The 20,461-nt window shown below is 37.6% G+C and overlaps 1 long non-coding RNA gene across 1 annotated transcript; it reads left to right on the top strand.

The window, feature by feature from the left end:
• Positions 1-2,263: 2,263 nt before the first annotated feature.
• On the top strand, positions 2,264-17,337 carry LOC121393342. The gene is made up of 4 exons (XR_005960998.1): positions 2,264-3,724; positions 5,946-6,165; positions 14,328-14,408; positions 16,963-17,337. It is a non-coding gene; the product is annotated as an uncharacterized LOC121393342 (long non-coding RNA).
• Positions 17,338-20,461: the final 3,124 nt, after the last annotated feature.

Raw genomic sequence — 20,461 nt, 5'->3', positions numbered from 1 at the left:
AGTGGGCCCCTGGTCTAAGGTTTTATGGTGGGCCCCTGGTGTCCCAGTCCGACACTGACAAATGGTAATAGATTTCAGTCTGTCCTGTGTCTCTTTAGCCAGATGCAGGAGTGAACAGCATTGCTGAATGAGCTCTTAACCTACAATACCTTTTTAGCATTCAGTGTTGAGGGCCTCACCTATTGGCACCACATGTACCAACTTGCCCTACTGTGCAGAATGCATTCAAATCTGCAACACAGCAATTTGCAAGCCAAAGTATGTTTTATGTTTATGAAACTTTCTTTCAGGCATTTTGACTACCAAAGCATTGTTAGGGAGAACATTGTGATCAAATAGCCAATCATCACTGAAAAGCATGGGAAACAACTTGCCTGTGGCACAGACTGTCTGGAATGCCAAAGCCAGTGTTTTTGACCTGTGTCTGCCTATTACCTTTAATGCCGATTGTAAGCAGCATTTTTCATTAGAAACAGTTACAATAACAGCAGAGACACACACTGTGATTCAGGGAGAGTAGTTACTCGGCAACAAATCTCCTCTTCTTTGGGCCGACTAATCTCCCCAAACTGCCTTCCCGCCGGCTAGAATGTAAATCAGCGGTGGGATGGCACCCGAAGTGGCCCGAGGTTTCCTCGTGAGGCAACTGTGGGCGACTACAGAAAACGAAGCACTCCGAGTGCCATCCCGCTGGTGATTTACATTCAAGCCGGCAGGGGAGGCAGTTTGGGGAGATTAGTCGCCCGGAAGAAGGGGAGATTTGGCGCCGGGTGACTAAACCAAAGTGCTAATAATCTAGGATGCAGCAAGATAAATTAGTTTGAACGCTGGAGTTGAAATGTTTGAAATGGTTGTTTAGGCCTCATATGTTTTGTAAGTTCTAGTGCTACTGCTCTACATATCTGCAAGGAGTTTGTATGTTCTCCCCGTGTCTATGTGGGCTTCCTCTGGGTTTCTTCCCACACAAAAACATACAGGCAGGTTAATTGGTGTAAATGTGATAAATGCTGTAAACTCGATTGGGGCAGGGACTAATGCAAATGATGACCAATGTAATTGTAAATGTGTTGGTATAAATAACAGATAATAATAGTAAACTACCATGAAAATTGCTGTAAATGTTGTGGGCCTGATAATCTAGCAACACCCCTGCTAAAATATTAAAGGAGAAGGAAAGGTTAAAACTAAGTAAGCCTTATCAGAAAGGTCCATCTAAATATACCAGTAAACCCCCAAAGAAATGCTGCTCTGAGTACCCTGTTAAAAGAAACACTGCATTTCTTTCCTTCTATTGTGTACACATGGGCTTCTGTATCAGACTTCCTGCCTTCAGCTTAAACCTCATTGCCCTGGGCGTGAGCATGCTCAGTTTGCTCCTCTTCCCCACCCCCCTCCCTTCTCTACTGTAATCTGAGCGCAGAGCAGGGAGAGACTCAGGCAGGAAGTGATGTCACACCATGTTAATACAGCAGCTCCTATCCTAAACAAACAGAGAGTTTCTAGAGCTTTTTACTCAGGTATGGTAAAGCATTCTACAGAATAAATATAGCATTCTAGCTTGCACTATTACAGCTAATCTATTGACAATAAAATGCCTCCATAGCTTTCCTTCTCCTTTAAGGAAATACATTCAAACAATAGATGGAAGCATTTTCAACACTTTTCCTGTTTATTTGCATTATATTGATCTACGTGTAGTGCCATTAATGTTGCCGTCTGTTTCTTATCTTTAACTCACAGATATTTGAATTTTGACATCAGATCTTAGCAAATATATTTCACTGGAACCCAAAAGTATTTATTGCTCATATACACAGCATTTTACTGTGAACTGTAATAAAGATTAGTATCAGATGTACCAAATGTTAAATGCTATTTAAACAAGCATATTAACTTGTCTTCCTGTTCTTAACAGTTCATCCACTGACCTGAGATTCAGTATGGCCCTTTGTGATCAGGAAAAGCTTTTCAGGCAAAAGCGCAAAAACAAAGTATTCAACGGATTTAGGGAATTTTTAGGTCCAGAAAAAAAGCAAGATTTAAATTCGACTTCAAGAGATTAAAGTGGTTGTTTTGACATATTATAATAAGCAGTAGTACATAAAGTAAAAAGGAAGCACATCTTGCTCTACTATATTCTTGTCATATATGATGTAAAGTAAAATTATAACTAAACTACTGTTAGCTTTACTGAGCTAGCTGTACTAGACTAGCTTGCCAGAAAGCACTTGCATTATGTTGTGTATGTTTTGCTGTGTTATGTATTCTAAGCAAGAGATATGTTGGTCTTACATGGCAGCAGCATCTAGTTTATAGTGCAAAACCTGAGAAAGGTTTAAGCCCTACTCTCAAAGAACAAATATTGTTTATGGTGTGCTAACAAAAATGCAGCTGCTCAAAGTGCAACTATATAGTGCAGGAAACACACAATGATGCAAGTACCTTTAATGAATTGGCTTTTTCATGCAACTGATTTATCTGAAAATAATTTTCAGTAATATGAATATTTTACATATGCCTTTAGTTATGTATAGTTATTTTGTAATGGGGAAGCAAAGTGCAACAAATGTTTTACACCTAGTTCTGCCTGCTGTATGCATCAAGGCTTATTGTAATCAACTATAGCATGAAAAGTAGAATTGTTAAACCAAAGCTGTAATGTATCTCTTTAGATGAATACCTGCCTTGACACTTCTAGATGCTGTGGCTGCTGATACAGTTCTGAAGATTATTCTTTATTGCTATAGCTCTGAAATATTCTGCAGGATTTTGGAGAGATTATACATAATTCATACCAGCCCTTGCCCCAGTAGAGTCTACATTCTAAGGTCCCTATCAAATTCACATATGCATACTATAGTCAGTTCTATAGAGGAGCTAACTAGCCTACCTGTATGTTTTTGAAATGTGGTTTAAAATGGAGCACCCAGAGGAAACCCACATAAACACGATGGGAACATTCACATACCCTTGCAAATAGTGTCCTGACTGGTACTGATCCCAGGACCCTATTGTGCAACTGTGCTGCCTTTAAATGATCATTTGCTTCTTTCAGATAGATATCGATCCTCATTCTACTCACAGATAAATAGCAATATTAAAGTGTGCCTTTAGTTTCCATGCACCCCACACATTTATCCAGTTTTATACTTTTTTTTAACTTTTATTTTATACACATTTATGTATCTGGCGAGGTGGAATCTTTAAGTGGGAAAAGCTTGGAATAGTAAAATGATGTTACCTGTTAGGTAAAGGGAAAAAAACAATAATTTGCTAAATGGCTTACAATTAATTTCAACTGTACCACACATAGAGAAGTCTCCTGCAGTAGTTCATGAGGAGTCTATTTCAATGAGACCTTCTGAAGCTATAGCGCAGATTTAGCTTTCTCCTTGTCCAAACAATAATAAGGGTGCCATATTGGACTTAAGTTATTGTTATTATATACAAGCTCCTTTTTTCTGCTCCACATGCTTTCTTTAATACTTTCATACAGCTACATTCTGGCCAGTGTTTTTTTCCCATTTATAATAATGAAGAGAGAATAAAGTTTACTACGTGTAACTGTCTGCTTTGCCAATGTTTAGGTACCAGTAATTGCTGTGCTTGGATCTAGAGGAGGCTTCAACACAATGATTGGATTCTCAAGTGTCATGAAAGTGTTATATGAATCAGGAGTTATAGACTGTGTCACATATATTGCTGGCTTGTCTGGATCTACATGGTAATTTGCATTTTATGAACATTTTGTACATGCAGTTCTAAAATGTGATTTTAGATTTATTAATTAATGCAGTAATTTATTCTTCTCTAACCAATATTTACACCATCTGATCCCAAACTAGGGCATGCATTTAAGCTCTGTCTTTCTGCCTGACACGTGTGACCTTCTAGTCAGGTATAGGCTTTATAATTCAACCTCTCAATGGTCCAACATTACATGTTTCCTTACTTAATGAAAAGTGATTATCATTAGCATAAATTAATCTACTATAATGTCTGACAATTAGATCACCAATGTCCATGTGTTATAAAACCTGGCTATGGCCAGTCTACATGGAACACACTTTTTTGTATCTTGGCAAGATGTTGTATGGCAGAGTTAGTTATATGTTCATTGACTTTCTGTAATTACTGGCTATGTTTAATAGCTTGACATAACTATCATTTACTACTACAAAACAAAAAAGTACTCATTTCTGGAGCTGGAAAATCTGGGTGTGTTAATATTGATATCTTGGAGACAAATACCATCATAGGATTTCCCATTGTGTTAATTATGCAAATTGGCAACTGAATGTGTTTTTGGCGATTGTTACAATTCTAAAATGAAGGGGGTAGGTAAATTGTGAAAGCAAAGAATGAGGCTTAATTTTGGTAGGGATCAGAAAAATAGACAATGAGCTCACTCAACTATGAAATTGTAAGCATGACTGGGAAAAGATACCCCAAACTTAATCAGTATGAACCCCTTTCTTAATCTCTCCAGCAGCTTTAGGGTAAGGCCACACTAAGCGATAGCGCGGCGATTTGACTCGCCGCGACTATTCGCCGCGACTTTTAATCCTCAATCGCTGGCGAAACTTTGGCGCTGGCGTCTATGGGAAATCGCGCAAAATCGCCAGCGTAAAAACACACGCGGCGATCTTTTTTCTATAGTCGCTCGAAATCGCCTAGCGAGGCGATTTCGAGCGACAATAGAAAAAAGATCGCCGCGTGTGTTTTTACGCAGCGATTCCCCATAGACGCCAGCGTCAAAGTTTCGCCAGCGATTGAGGATTAAAAGTCGCGGCGAATAGTCGCGGCGAGTCAAATCGCCGCGCTATCGCTTAGTGTGGCCTTACCCTTAGTCTGTTTTGCCTCTTCCTACTTTCTGGTCTACGTTCACAACACTGAGTTTCTGCTCTATGTTCTAGAACCAGTGCTCTCCAACTTCTGTGGTACCAAGGGCCAAAATTTACTGGCCTATGTGGTGGAGGGGCGATAATGGAAGTCAGCGTTGGCCACTCCCCCCTTTTAAACCAGACCCACTGTAAACCACACCCATATAACCAGAAGAACTTTTTAAGACCATATCCACTTACGGTGGTAGCACACAAAAAAACCAAATGGTTGGTGCTCACTGCAGGGAAATCCCTCAACACTCATATTTGAAAAATTGAAGTTATGTTAAAAACATACCCTTAAATCCATATGTCTCATCCTCCCCTGTGTATAATACAACAACCCCCAACACTTGATTAAACACCTTAGGGCCCTTAACAACAATTTCCAAATGCTAACAAACCCCTAACAGGCTTACATCCCACAGGTAGTGTAGGGCAAGCAGAGAATGGCACACACAAGCAGCATTGAGTAAGCAGAGAATGGCACACACAAGCAGCACTGGGCAAGCAGAGAATGGCACCCACAAGCAGCACCGAGTAAGCAGAGAATGGCACACACAGGGAGGGAAGGCAGAACAGAGCAGGAGACAGAGAAAACTATCAGTCTAATATGTACTACATACAGTGACACAGTGCTGGTGCCCCATTAGCATTTTGAATAAGGTGTGAACAGGTGAACAATGTGAGCAGTTTCAGTCTGGGTCTCAGGTGTGAACAGTACAGGGCTTTAGGGGAGTGAACAATAGAGGTGTCACAAGTGTGAACAATGAAGGGGGATCACAGGTGTGAACAATACAGGGGATTAGTCTGAATTTGAGGTTTAAACAATATAGGGGCCAGTTAATCTCTGTAGTGATAATTTTTAAAGTTTACATATGGTTAGCAGACACAGCATATGAGGGGGGGCACAGAAGGGCGACCCGCCAGTTGGACAGCCCTGCTCTAGACTGCTCACTGCTTCATTTATTTGTCCCTCCCCCCAGAGTAGCACACAAGCACACCTTGTAAAGTAACTACCTATTTGTATTATTGCTTCATTTCATGCATCTGTATCCACAGGTACATGTCTACACTTTATTCGCATTCTGACTTTCCAAATAAAGTGGCAAAAGAAATAAACAAAGAAATGATGCATAATGTCAGTTACAACCTGCTCCTGCTCACTCCTTAAAAACTGAAAGGTTACATTGAAGACGTGTGGAAAAAGAAAAGCTCTGGGCAGCCTGTAACATTTACTGATATTTTTGCCATGCTTATCGGAGAGACTCTCATCAAAGATGTAAGCATTTATTCAAATACTCTTGGAACTATATCTATAACTGGAGATGAGTTTGCTACTATATTAGAAGCCTACTAAAACTTGAGTTTTTCTCACTCTGTTGAAAAAAAAATTAGACCAAACTCCTAAACCTGAATCCCCTTAATTTAGCAATTATTATTCTCTAAAAAATCAGTGCAAGAAATATCGCGTGCCAAAATTGTTCGATTAAACGCTCAAATTGTGCAACTTTTTCAATTTGACAACTGAAAAAGTCCAATTTATGGGATTATTGAATGAAAACCAGCGCAAACAGCCCAAAACTATAGAGAATCCTACAGTTAAAAAACATGTTCCAATTGTAAAAAAGGACCATCTGCCATTAATTTCTACACATTATGACAGGTTTTAGCTGGATTAATTTTGAATTTGAATTTTTAGCAGTTTCAGAGCATAATAAATCTCAAAAGAATTTAGGTTTTTACCTCTAAAAAATAGCGGTTATCATGTTTAAGAAAAATTTTCAAGATTTATCACTCAAAAAAACCTGAAAATTTCATTTGAAAAATGAAAGAAAATTGGCAGCTAAAACTGGTGAACTTCTATAGAAGTCAGTGGGAGGTGTAGTCAAGTTTTTAAACAGTTGATTTCGCCAAATGTATGACAAAATGCATTTTTCATTGGGATTGAGGCTTTTTTTTGGAAATCCTTGCTTATTTTATAAATATGCTTGCAAAATTTTGAAAAAGTACCAGCAGTACACTGAAATACTTTGTAATAGTGTACAAAAAGAATTTCTCACGCCCCCGTACAAAAAGGCAACGTTACAAGCCTACCAGGCCCTTTATCAAGCCCTGTGTTACACCATATCAAATCCTTTTAAATTGAGGAAAGGGGTGTTAGTACATGCTCCACCCTTTCCCTGTAGTGACATCACCAAAGTATTACAGGTATGGGATCTGTTATCCAGAATGCTCGGGACCTGGGGTTTTCCGGATAACGGATCTTTCTGTAACTTCATGCCTTAAGTCTACTAGAAATTAATTTAAACATTAAATAAACCCAATAGGCTGGTTTTGCTTCCAATAAGGTTTAATTATATCTTAGTTGGGATCAAGTGCAAGCTACTGTTTTATTATTACAGAGCAAAAGGAAATCATTTTTAAAAATTTTGATTATTTGGATTTCTCTATGGGAGACATTCCGTAATTCGGAGCTTTCTGGATATTGGGTTTCCGGATAAGGGATCCTATACCTGTATATACAATTAGAGATTATTTCAATCCAATTCAGTATAAAGTCCTTAATAATATAAGTATACTTATAATACAAACAGGGAAATACAATAAATAACAAATCTACCCTGTTTCTTCAAAGACCCATTAACAGGTTTTTGAGCACTGGAGGAAAGAATTCCATTTTCATTTAGTACATGAACATTGAACATCTATATTCACCTTTTTATATTCAGTCTAAAACAAGTATGTTTTTTGGAAGGTTAGTGTCATTTTGGTCAGGTTAATGTTTCCTATCCCCCAGTACTTGGCCCAGCTACCAAATTCACCTAAATGTTTATAATTACCGTAGGCATGCCAGAGGATTTTAATATGGAATTTTAAACCAAAGGTGAACCTTTTATTATACACCCCATCTTTATCAATATGTGGCTTGTTTTAAAGCAAACTGTCCACTTTTTCATTGTAAAATTAACTTAAAGAAGGCAGTATACACTTAACAGCTTGTGTTAAAAATTGTATTGTAGGAGAGCACTGAATCCAGGATTTAGCCAATCTCAAACCTTTGTTCAGCATGATTTGGCTGAATCGTATCTCCACACACGTAATGTCAATTTCAGCACCCGGCAAGGGCTCAGATTCACTAGTATCACGAAGGATTCAGTGTATCTCTAATATATTTTGTCTTTTCTTTGAAATAAAACATAATAGTTGAACTTTCTTGTTTGGTGCAAGAAATAAAAACAAAATTAAAAATAATATTTCTTAATTAATAGAAAAGGCAAACAAGTATGTTTAGAACAAGTGTGTAAATACTGCACCCTTATTACGCGCCTAGAAATCCCATCCACTGACTTCTGTTTTCAGCTTGTTAGTGAATACATATCTTTCTTTACAGGCTATGAAAACTGCAAATTAATGTTTTGATCTATTTTTCTTTTAAGAAAATATGGTTAATTATTTGAAGTTTTGTTTGATTTACCTTGAGGTGTCTGGGGCAGTGCTTTTTCAATATTAATTAACATTTCCAATAACAGCCAAGGTTCCACAATGGAGGAAAAAATAGGTAACTGTTTAAATTGTTGATGAAAAAAAGTCCGTAAATACATTTGTGCATATGTAGGGCCGACATAAAGGAGTGTTACTGTATGTTAAGCACGATGAAGAAGGTGAGCAAAAATCATTCTACCATTTAAGAAAATTTAATTGCAACTTTTCCCTTGTTGGGTTGATAGATTATAAAGGTTCCTTACCACCTTCTTCCCGCATTGAACTCACCACAAATCTAGCCTTCTAGTGATCAGAACATCAGGTTGTATTTCTGGATTTGACCCCTTATGAAATAAAAAGTCCTTAAACTTGGTTATTTCTCCAAAGTGAGAAGCAATAATATGGTCTGTGTAAAATCAGTGTTTCTTCTGTTCCAATATCCAAACAGCTTAGGTCTTTCATTGAACATTTTTTTGAGGCAGCAAAATGCCAAAATATTTTTTCGGTATTGTTTACTTTTGTATTGCTTGGTAACATGGGTGTCTCATTAAGGAAAGTATCGCGTCTATCCTGATACATTGAGTGGAAATGACTCATTTGTCTGCGGCGCTAAAAATAATGAGCATAACCATAAAGTGATGTAAAGATTAAACAACGCATTTATGTCAGAGGTGTGTGACTGCTACTTCAATTCTGCACTGACCTTCTCACTAAATTGGCACTTCTTCACCTTTTCAATTCCCATGACTGAAGATTTTTTTTACATTTTGATTTTTAATATGGTTATGGATAGAAAGTTCTAGAAACACATTTGATAGAAGTTATACATCTTGTTATGCATTCGATGTAAGTTCATTTCATTTTGACATGGTAAATAAACAAATACAGACATAGGATCTCCTTCAGATTCTAATTTGCATCTGCCTAATGTATTTATTCCTATGGGGAGGGCTACTATATTTTTAAATTAGATTTTTGATATTTTGCTAAATTGATTATGTGATTTTATGCATATAACACCAGAAATAGCTCATATATAGCAGCTGAAAGATTTTCTACTACACTCCTGAGTATAATATAGGGTTATATTTGTCAAAAGATGAACCCCCTTCCCCTGTGAGAAAGGAAAGCCCTGAAGCTATAAATCCAGGGGCTGCATGGCAAGGGATCCGAATGACCAGCAGCCAAATTACACTGGTTTATATTTAAAGACTGGCAAAATCATATGTAGTTGTGAGTGGGTGAGAAGGAATGAGTTAAGGCAGGGAAATGCCAGGCTGGGGGCAGAGAAAGACTGGGAGGTTATGTCAGGGGAAGAAGTAGTTCACTTCAGGAGTTTCTCTTTATGTTATCATATTATCTATTAAGCAAATGTGGATGTATTCCTGCATGTATTGTTATATTGTGGTTTTGGTATAGTTATATATAAACATGAGAGTTTGCATCTTATTAGTCAATTTTAATGAATGTCAAATGCTTGATCCAGGGAATGTTTCCGATCGTCATTGGGGTCAGGATGGAATTTTTCCCTTTTGAGGCATTATTGGCAGTGGCTTCAGGCTGGGTTTTTTGCCTTCCTCTGGATCAAAACAGTGAATATATGATAATGTATTTTAAGTTTTATTTGTCACAGCAGCGGTAGGACCTTGCCAGAGTACTGCACAGATAAATTTAGAAGAGGGAGAAAGGAGGTTCTCTCCTGTGACTGCACAGTGGGTTGATTGATACCGACGCTACTACTGCTTGTGCTAGGTGACAGTCTGCTTGGATTTCCTATCATCGACACTGCAGATTCCGGACCGACAGCATGGCTGCTGAACCTCTCTTATGGTGGGAGATGCAGCTCCTGCTCGTAGCAGAGTTTGGGGCCATCCTCTCTGTAGGTAGAGGCAGCTTAATACTCAGTGGTGGATATAATGACATAGTTCTGATCTCACGTGAGGAGTGGCAGAGCATAGTAGCGATCTCTTATGGAATTCTGGCTTTGAATATCGCCTTGGGATGAGGCTGGCAATGTCCTATTTATTTGATAAAATGTTAATAAATGCTGTGGCCATTTTCACCATTTCTGACTCCTGGGGGCAGATTCACTAAGGGTCGAATTTCGAAGTTAAAAATACTTCGAAATTCGACCCTCGAATTGAAATCCTTCGACTTCGAATATCGAAGTCGAAGGATTTAGCGCTAAACGTTCGTTCGATCGATCGAAGGATTTTTCGTTCGATCGAACGATTAAATCCTTCGAATCGAACGATTCAGGGATTTTAATCCAACGATCGAAGGAAAATCCTTCGATCAAAAAAAGGTTAGCAAACCTATGGGGACCTTCCCCATAGGCTAACATTGACTTCGGTAGGTTTTATCTGCCGAAGTAGGGGGTCGAAGTTTTTTTTAAAGGGAAAGTACTTCGACTATCGAATGGTCGAATAGTCGAACGATTTTTCGTTCGAAACGTTCGAATCGAAGTCGAAGGTCGTAGTCGAAGGTCGAAGTAGCCCATTCGATGGTCGAAGTACCCAAAAAATACTTCGAAATTCGAAGTATTTTTCATTCGAATCCTTCACTCGAGCTTAGTGAATCGGCCCCCTGGTGTCTCATTACGGTATGTAACAATGGGGTTCAATGGGATAGCTGAAGGCGAATGGTCAATTGAGGAGTCCCCTGGTCAAGGTCCCGTAGGCTTTTGCATGGAATATGCCATAAATGTACCTGGTGGTGTTTTTCAGGGACAAAATGCAAGGAATTGTAAATAGTGTCTAACTGGACACTAATGAGAACTTGAATGTCTTCAAAAGGCCCAAGCAGCTATATTTTGGCTGTGTGCTATGCTTATATTGTTTCCCATTTTCAATACAAATAATTTGAAGTGATCTTGGACATTTCCGTGCAGTTTTTGGGAGGATAGCTGCAGCAGCAAAATAACAAATCATTTGCCTGAAGTGATTTATACAATGGGTTTCTAATAAGAACCCTGATTACACTGACAGTTCTAAAAACATCTTGGATTAAGAGGCACATTGATCAAAGGTCGAATTTTGAATTCATGTGAGTTATTTAAAACTCCCATAAACTCGCATAAACTTGAAATTCGACCAATCGAAATGTATTAATAAAATCTAATTTTCTCAGCTCAGACGTATTGAATCGATCCGAAAACTTGAATCAAATTCGCTTCGAATTAGAAAAACTTAAATTGAATTAAAAAAAAAACTTTTCTCTCCAGAAAAAAACTTGAATGTCAGGAAGCCTGCAAATTGATCCCTGGACCTCTCCCATTGACTTAAACAGCAATCCGGCAGGTTTAAGGTGGCGAATAGTCAAATTTGAGTTTTTAAAGGGACAGTTTATGTTTATGGAATTCTAATTCAAATTAATTGGATAATTCACAATTTAAGTTTTGACCAAAAAAATAACCCTTAATAACTCTGCCCCTAAATGTTCATATTTGTAAAAGCTCCCATTTAAGCTTTATCTCTTTTTAAATTTTTGTTATACTGCTTGACTACAATGCCTAATGGAGTCCATTCCTCAGCTGTGTCATCTTTTACCTGTTTGACTGACATTTCATCTGCTAATACCTCCTCACATGTGAGTAAACCTGGGGACATTGTCTTTGTACAAAATACTACTTCTTTGTTTCATCCTAAGAACTTCCTGGCGTCCGATCATTTTCCTATTTTACTATACAGTAGCCTGAGTGTTGTAGTCCCACTGCACCTTTATGGGAAACTTCCACTTAGCGAAGGCCCTGATTCTGATGTGTGAGTCGTAATGTAACCCATGCTCATATCACTAGCTGGACACTTAACTCTTTGTGGTCTGGATAGCCCAGATTAGTGTTACACCTTTTTAAAAATAGATTCTGTGGTCATGAGGCTCGGTACTAAATGTGTATTATTATTAACACATGGAGATAATAGCATTGTATTTTGGCCACATATATAAGTTGGCTTATTACGTATATATATGGCATTCCCTGGCAAAAAGAATACAAAGTAATTAGAAACCTGTTATGTATAATAATGTGACCTTTATGTCGTATAAAAGGAAATTATCTTTGTATCAAATGCATTTGTTATACACTGTGACGTAAGTTAAGATGTAAATACAACTTGTAGTACATTATAACTGTTTTGGGGGGTGCGCCTTACCTGTAAGTAAATACGTGATATCAATTTTCCAGACTGAAATAGCAAAATATGAGCCCTTGAGAAAGCACGCCGCCTTTACTCTGTGGTAACCTAATCCCTTGGATCAACAGTCTTCTTTATTTCTCAGTTTTGTCACCAGAGCGAGGTGTTAGTAATTATACATGCAAAACTATTACAAGCAGTGTACTTTGTGTCCCTGCGTGTGAGTACTTCGTAAACTTTATTATACCTCAAGGCTGATGGAAATACAGTTTCATTTTAACCTTTATGCACCCCAAACCTGCAGTTCAGATGTTAAATATTTTAAATGCAGTGTCATTGAGAGCCCTAACTACCTCCAAATGTGTTGTGAAGTTGAAGAGCATTTTGTATCTAAAAGAAAGCCTGGTTCTTTTACGATTTTTAAAAAGAGACTGCTTCTTGCTTACAAGATCACTTTTCATTCTCATTTGTTTGGTGTGATATTATGGAAATTCTGTGTTGGTTATTATTATTTTTTAGGTGTTGAGTGACCCCATGGTAACATTTAGGGGCATTTTTTGGTCAAGACTCACAAATTCGAATTTAAAACCCTGGAACAATTCTAATTCGATTATTCTCCACCAAAAAACCTGCCGAATCATGTAGAAGTCAATGGCAGAGGTCCCTTGAACTATTTGAATATGTTAATAGTAGTGATCAGCCACATTTTTGCCAAGTTTCACTTTTAAAAAGACACAACATTGACTCCAATGGGAGAAGAAAAATGTTGCATGTGCAAAAAAAGAATTGACGTGCCAATCGAATTCGATCGAATTTTAGACTATCCATTTTTTTCATAAATAACATACCATTTGAATTGTGAATAAAATCAAATTATTTTTAAAAAAAATCACATTACTCTAAAATTCGACCTTCGAAATGCTTCTTAATAGCATCGTGTGGCTTCATCTGCAATGTTCATTGATCATTCTGCTGAATTGTTTATGGCTTACTGTGTAAAGCAGCACAGTGTAGGAAGTTCATAAATTAGTCCCTATTATTAGCCAGGGCCTTATATAGAAATATGCAGTATATAGCGAATGACCATTTTAAGGGTTTGAATGCTCTATGTTAGAACTGGTATTTATATATACAGGAAATGAAGTTGCATGGTTAAACCATTAAATGGAATGTTTAAACTATTAAATGGGTGCTGGCATTATTAGACTGTGATGTAATGGGATAGTCTTCTCTCTTTATGGTTTACAGTTTGTTTATTTAAAGGGGAAACAATTACATTCAGGGTATGATTGTCCACACTAAATTAATGAATGTTATATTTTAGTTATACGTTTGTACTCTTTACAGATTCTAATACTATTTATTTTTAATGGATAAAAAATGTTTATATTGGACTTAACCAATGAAGAAAAGAACTACATTTTCATGCAACCACTCTAGGATTCTGATTCTGAGAACTTTTTTTTTTTTGCATACCGATTTAGGTGCATTCTGGATATTTGGCTAAAGAGAATCCAAATCCATAACATCATATGACATTATAAAGCATTGGAGATTAGTGTTTTGATTTTGCTCAAATCTGAATATGAAAATTGGGTTTGAATTTTTGCTTTTCCGGGCAAATTAGGTGCATGCCTATTAATATGTAAACATTTTGCGTGACAAGCAATGATGCTTACTTGATAATTACATACACAATTAAAGGTTGAAACGAAAGTACGATGAACACTAAATACATCTTTTGGTGAATGCTGGCAGTGTACATATTAGTGCTTGCATTATATCATTTCTTTGTCAGACTAATTCATCTGATTTTCATTTGAAGTTTAATCAGAAAATCTCAAGCCAAAGCACATACTCGGCAATGACAGTTCTTACAGTGAGAATGAGATGCAGGAACCAAAAGGTAAATCCGTTTCTTGAATTTAATATAAAGTAAAGTACTTGTCCTTCTATTTTCCCTCCTCACATTTGCTTTTCTCAGTATTGTCTTTCTAATGTCTCTTATTTTTCTTCTCCTTCTGAAGCTCCGCTATCTCCAGGGCCTACCCTTCTTAGAAGTAAACACGTTGGCTGGTTTGGTGCTTTTCCTGATCTTATGTTGGCATGAGGCTCACTTTCTTATCTTGCTGATGGTTGGTGTTTTCTGCTGTGGAAGAGAGGTCTTTGCTTCTTCTTCTTGATGTCTTTCCTTTTTTCAAGGGGGTACTGTCACTTTTGAAAGCATTTTGTAAAAACAAACAACTGCCATACAGTTTAGGTCAATGTTTGTCATATTCATTATGGCTGCTGTAGTCTTATTGTTTATATTATTAAACACTTTCCATAACTTTATAACTACCTGATCACATATTTTCTGGTGCTCAAAGTGCTGGATATATTTTATTGGAGGCAACCATCTGCATTTGTCTTTCTCAGCTGTGTCTGTAGAATTGCTATCATTCTCTGTACCTTTAAAAGCAACACTGCTTAAACAAAATAAATCATACAAGGCTTCTTTTCATGTTACAAATTACCAAAGCTTTGATAATTGACTTAAAGTGGACCTATCACCCAGACATAAAAAGCTGTATAATAAAAGCCCTTTACAAATTAAATATGAAATCCAATTAAATTTTTTTTATTAAAGCATTTAATAGCTGTTTTAAACTCATTTTAAAATCTCAGCTGTCAATCAAATACTGCCTGCCCCTCCTCTATGCCTTAGGCATAGAGGCTGGGCAAGCAATTACTTTCACTTTCCATTCAGCACTTCCTAGATGTCACTGCTCTCCCTACATTCCCTCAGTTCTCTTAACCGTTTAATTGTGTTACCAGTGCATGGGGATGGACATCAGGCCCCCCATTCTGGTGCACAAACAAGATTCTGAGATGATACAAGGCTTGTCTTAAAAACAGTGTCCACAAAATGGCTCCTGTCTGCTTGCTATAATTATGAATCCCCAGACTGATGGAAACAAGATTCAAATAATTTATACAGTATTAAAGTTCATTGCGCCATGATAAAATAGGATTTGGAATATTTTTTTTGGGTGACGGGTCCTCTTTAATTACAACCCCCCCCTTCTAGGAATAGCTAAGTATTTAAAAACAGCCTAGTAACTGTAAGGTAGTGATCTTAAACCTTTGTGTTCAGACTATCTTTGGGGTCCAAGATTTGGGTTTTTTTTACAGATAAAAAGGAAAATTGTGAAACAGTCACAGTCCTATAATTGCAGGGATATCAAAGACCGTAATTAAGTTATCAATAGTTGGTATGAATCACACCCTCAGGCTGGCAAACTCACAGTTTGAGAATCATGGCTCTAAGACGTATGCAGTATGGAAGATGCAGAAGTAGTTGCCAAAAATAGTTAATGGAAGACTAAAATCACTGCATCATAAGATATTAAGCATAATGCACATAGATTGCACATCAACTTTAAGCCTGCAGACCCAATATCCTAGTCACTGTTTTTATCTTTTTACATTTTTTAATCCTTAGATAAGGTGACTCCTAAATGTATTCAGGATTTTAACCAATTCTTGCATTTACTGAATAACAAGTTATGAACATTACTGTCACTTTGACCAGAGGGTTCTGTCTAGAAGTATTGCTGTCAACCTTGACCAGAGAATTCTGTCTTGGTCTCATCTGATCAAAAAATATTTTTTCACAGCACAGCTCAATTACTTTCATTCTTTCTGGCAAACTCCAAACATACTTGCACGTGATTCTTTGAGTAGTCTCTTATTTAGTACCACCCTCCCATAAAGGCCAGTGTTGTGCAGGGCTATTGATATGGTTGACCTCTGTCAAGCATTCATCATGCATCTAAATTAATTGCTAATTAGCCATGCAAGCTGTGTATTCCATATGTGTTCAGTTTTAAAGGGGTGAGGTGACAACCCTATGTGTCAGTGGTGACATATGGTGCTGGTTAGCATCATGGTGAGTGGCAGCATGGGACCAGCATACCGTATATACTCGAGTAAAAGCCGACCCGAGTATAAGCCGAGGTACCTAATTTTACCTACAAAAACTGGGAAACCTTATTGATTCGAGTATAAGCCTATACTGCATTCCAGTACACACTGTGTTGTGATGTCTGTACGTACTGAGGCAGCAGTATTAACTGCACAGCGAACCTCGCAAGTCCGTACCGGCACAGTATTAACTGCACAGCGAACCTCGCAAGTCCGTACCGGCACAGTATTAACTACACAGCGAACCTCGCAAGTGCGCCGGCCGGACGTCAGGGCAGGGGCCCGGAACATGCGGGAGGCTGCTGATCCAAGTAATCTTTTCCTCCATGATGGCCAGGCCCTGTACCGGAATATGGAATAAATTTGGAATAAAAATATACATAAAATTTTAGTTTGCTTTGCTATTCACTAAACAACAAATCAGATACTCTTCCTAATAATTGTAATGTTCCCTTTGTTCTTATTCATTTTCATGGTCTTCTCATTTGCTATAGGTACTGAAAATGCGGACGAGCATCAGAGAAATAATCAAGAAAGCTGGGTGCAGCATATGCTGATGGCAGTATTGGGTGACTCGATTAAATACCCTTGAAGGAAGAGCTGGGAAAGTGCACAACTTCATGCTTGGATTAAATCTTAATACATCGTACCCCTATTCACCTCTGTCGGGTTTATGTACTCAGCAGTCTATGGAGGAGGATAATCCTTGATGCTGCTGTTGCCGATAATGTGTGATTGTATGTACACAGAATCAGACTTTTGAGCTTGCAAAAAAAACAAAAAAACATAAACCTTTCTTCATAATAAGTAAAATTTAAAAAAATGACCTGGGCCCAGGAGTGTAGGGGGCCCAGTGAGACCCTAATTAATTAGCAATTTTAATATATCTTGGTAAAATAGGCCAACTTATAAATATTTTGGGGCCCTAAATTGAATTTGCTATGGGGCCCAGTAACAACTAGTTACGCCACTGACGGTGAGTATTCAATAAAGTGTAGCTGAACTATGCACTGAAAACTCTTTAGCTCTCTTGATAAATGAAGATAAAAGCATGCCTTCATTTTAATGGTTTGAAGGCAAATGATGGATTTCCTTCATGACACAGTAATTAAACTGTTCACAACAGAGATAACCAAAATAAAAGTTCAACGTTTTAACATTTCCTGTATGTCACTGAGACTGAGACTCCCATATTGCTCAACTTGGTAAAGTATAAATCGTAAAAATATTATCATATGGAATCCTTTTGTTCCACATCATGCAAAAATCTGCATTTTGCTTGGGTACATTTTAACTATTTTTACATATAAATTATTTCTGAATGTGCATACATATTATCAGATCAATGAAATATATGTTTCTACATCAGGCAGATGTACTTGAATTTTGTGGCTTCTTAATTCCCCCACTTGTTCTTACACACCAGGACTTTTTTAGTTTTTTGTTGGGTCTAATTTAAGTCTATATTCAATAAAAGTATATTATATTTATAAAAGATACTTTACATATGTTTTCACTGATTTATTGAAACTATATAATACAGATTGCAGACTTGTTGACAGGTGTTTCATGCTTTAGTTAATAAAAATGAGGAACTTTGTTGTATATATGCAAAACAGGGTCATAAAATAGGACAATGTTTTGTTTGAAGAGAGAGGTCCAAACTTTTTAATGAAATAAGCTCATAACTTATAAATGGCTCTCTGGAAGATGATATGCTTCATTTAAAAAATGTATTTTGTAATGTTGTGTGTTGTGTGTGCGTTTGTGTCTCTGTATAAAGGTGGCCATACACAGAGAGATGTCGCCAAACGAGCGTCTCTCTCTCCGATATGCCCATCTTGAGGTGGGCAATATCGGGCTGATCCTAACGAATGGGAATGGGCGGTCGGATCGCGGGACCGCATCAACGAACAGATGCGGCCACGATCCGACTGGATTTTTTGTCCCATCTGATCGAGATCTGGCCGACTTTCAGCCAGATCCCGATCGGGGAAGCCCGTAGGGGGGGCCCCATACACAGGCCAATAAGCTGCCGACTCGGTCTGTCAGCAGCTTTTATCGGCCCGTTTATGGCCACCTTTAGTTGGTAAATGTTTTTCAGATCCTGATGAGTTTGAGCAAATATACGAACCACTCGATGTGAAGAGCAAAAAAATACACATAGTGGACAGTGGGCTAACATTTAACTTGCCATATTCTCTTATTTTAAGACCTCAAAGAGGAGATGATTTAATTATTCCATTAGATTTTTCAGCAAGGCCCAGTGATTCATGTCCTCCTTTCAAGGTGAATTCATGTTTTATATTGTTTTCTGCATCAACTGGCATCAATTAAATTACTTGATGATAGGTCAAGCAGACATCTCCCATCTGTAATGCTCCAGCTAGAATCTTGCATCATGTTAGGTACATGCAGATTTCCTTCAACACACTAAGTTGATGGGCAGAAAGCCCCCCATTTCCCTGATCATTTGGGCAATCTGTGGATACCCTGCCTGGGTTACCCAGGTTGATTGCAGATTTGTAAAATTTTAATTTTTTTCATGATTTTATCGAGTCTTTTCCCTCACCAAATTGTCCGCGTTATTGTATTGGTAAATAAGGTAAAATCGTGGATGGGAGTTTGGTCGAATTTGTTTTAATAAAATTATAAATGTAACATTTCGAGTTTTAGTAAATAACCCCCTAAATCTGCGTGTGAATTGCTGCCTCTTTAAAGACATAGTAGATCTGGAATGGTGCTCATCATTAAGCTGGGTATAAGACAGGGCAACCAGCAAAGGAAGCAAAAGGTACAGAAATAATTGGCAGTACTGGGTAAAGAACAGGCAGAAGTTCTTGGCAATGGAATGGTTTATATGATAAAGAAATATAGTCAGTTTCAGACTGGAGACCCTTGGACCTAACCTCCAGGGCCTGACCGCTGACCCCCCAACCCTCCTTGCCATTGCAAATGATCCCCCTTCCACTACCATGATAAAGTGTTTGTCTATATATGTAACTGTTATGTACCGCCCTACTCTGTACAGCACTGCATGGGATGATTGCACTTGAAAAATAATAATCTTTTTTTTAACTTTATTTTTTTTGTTACTTTTTTTGTTTTTTTTGTTACTTTTTGTTACTCCTATTCAGAAGGAAATCATATAAAAAATGTTTTATTTTATTAACATGGTATTTTTTGTTTTTACTGCTGATGCATTGGAGGTTAATACTTTATTCTGCTGTAGTACAACTTTCCTCTTGAAAACATGCCGCCATAATAAGTTTAAAGAGTGAAGTTTGCAATCGCCACAGTCCGCTAGCGTGAAAGTCCGCCACTCTCCATTCATTTCTATGGGATTTTTAAGAGTATTTTAATAGGTGAAAGTGAAAGTTTACCCTTTGATAAATAAGCCTTTATATATGCCATAGAAATGGATGGAAAGAGGTGGTATTTCACTCTAGCGGACTGGGCGATCTCTAACTTCACTCTTTCATAAGTATACCCCTTAGATGTTCGGAGCTCTGTGTATTGGTGTCTGGTAGTTATCTCTGCAGAATATAAATATTACTTTCCATTGAGCATTTTGAACATTCTAAACATTTACTTCCGTCAAAGGAACTCCTACTTGCTGAGAAATGGGCACGAATGAATAAGCTGCCCTTTCCAAAAATAGACCCGCACGTCTTTGACCGAGAAGGACTGAAGGAATGTTACATATTTAAACCAATAAACACATCAGTAGAAAAAGATTGCCCCACCGTCATTCGTTTCGTATTGGCTAATCTTCAGTTTCAAGGCGCCAGGTACGATTGGTGGAAAAAACAATTCTATTCTTTTTTTACCATTTGTTTAGTAGGCGTCAACATTTAACCATAGTTATTAACTGTACAGAACATAAGATGGATCAGATAAACCTATTTAATAAGTGACCTTTCCTGACAGAAATGACATATGATATCTCAGTGCATACCAGAAAAGCTGTTTCTCACGAACTGATACATCATA

Source organism: Xenopus laevis, chromosome 4S (assembly GCF_017654675.1).
Source record: "Xenopus laevis strain J_2021 chromosome 4S, Xenopus_laevis_v10.1, whole genome shotgun sequence".
Lineage (NCBI taxonomy): Eukaryota > Metazoa > Chordata > Amphibia > Anura > Pipidae > Xenopus > Xenopus laevis.
The sequence above is the reverse complement of the archived record's forward strand: the minus strand, read 5'-3'. Positions and strand labels throughout refer to the sequence as shown.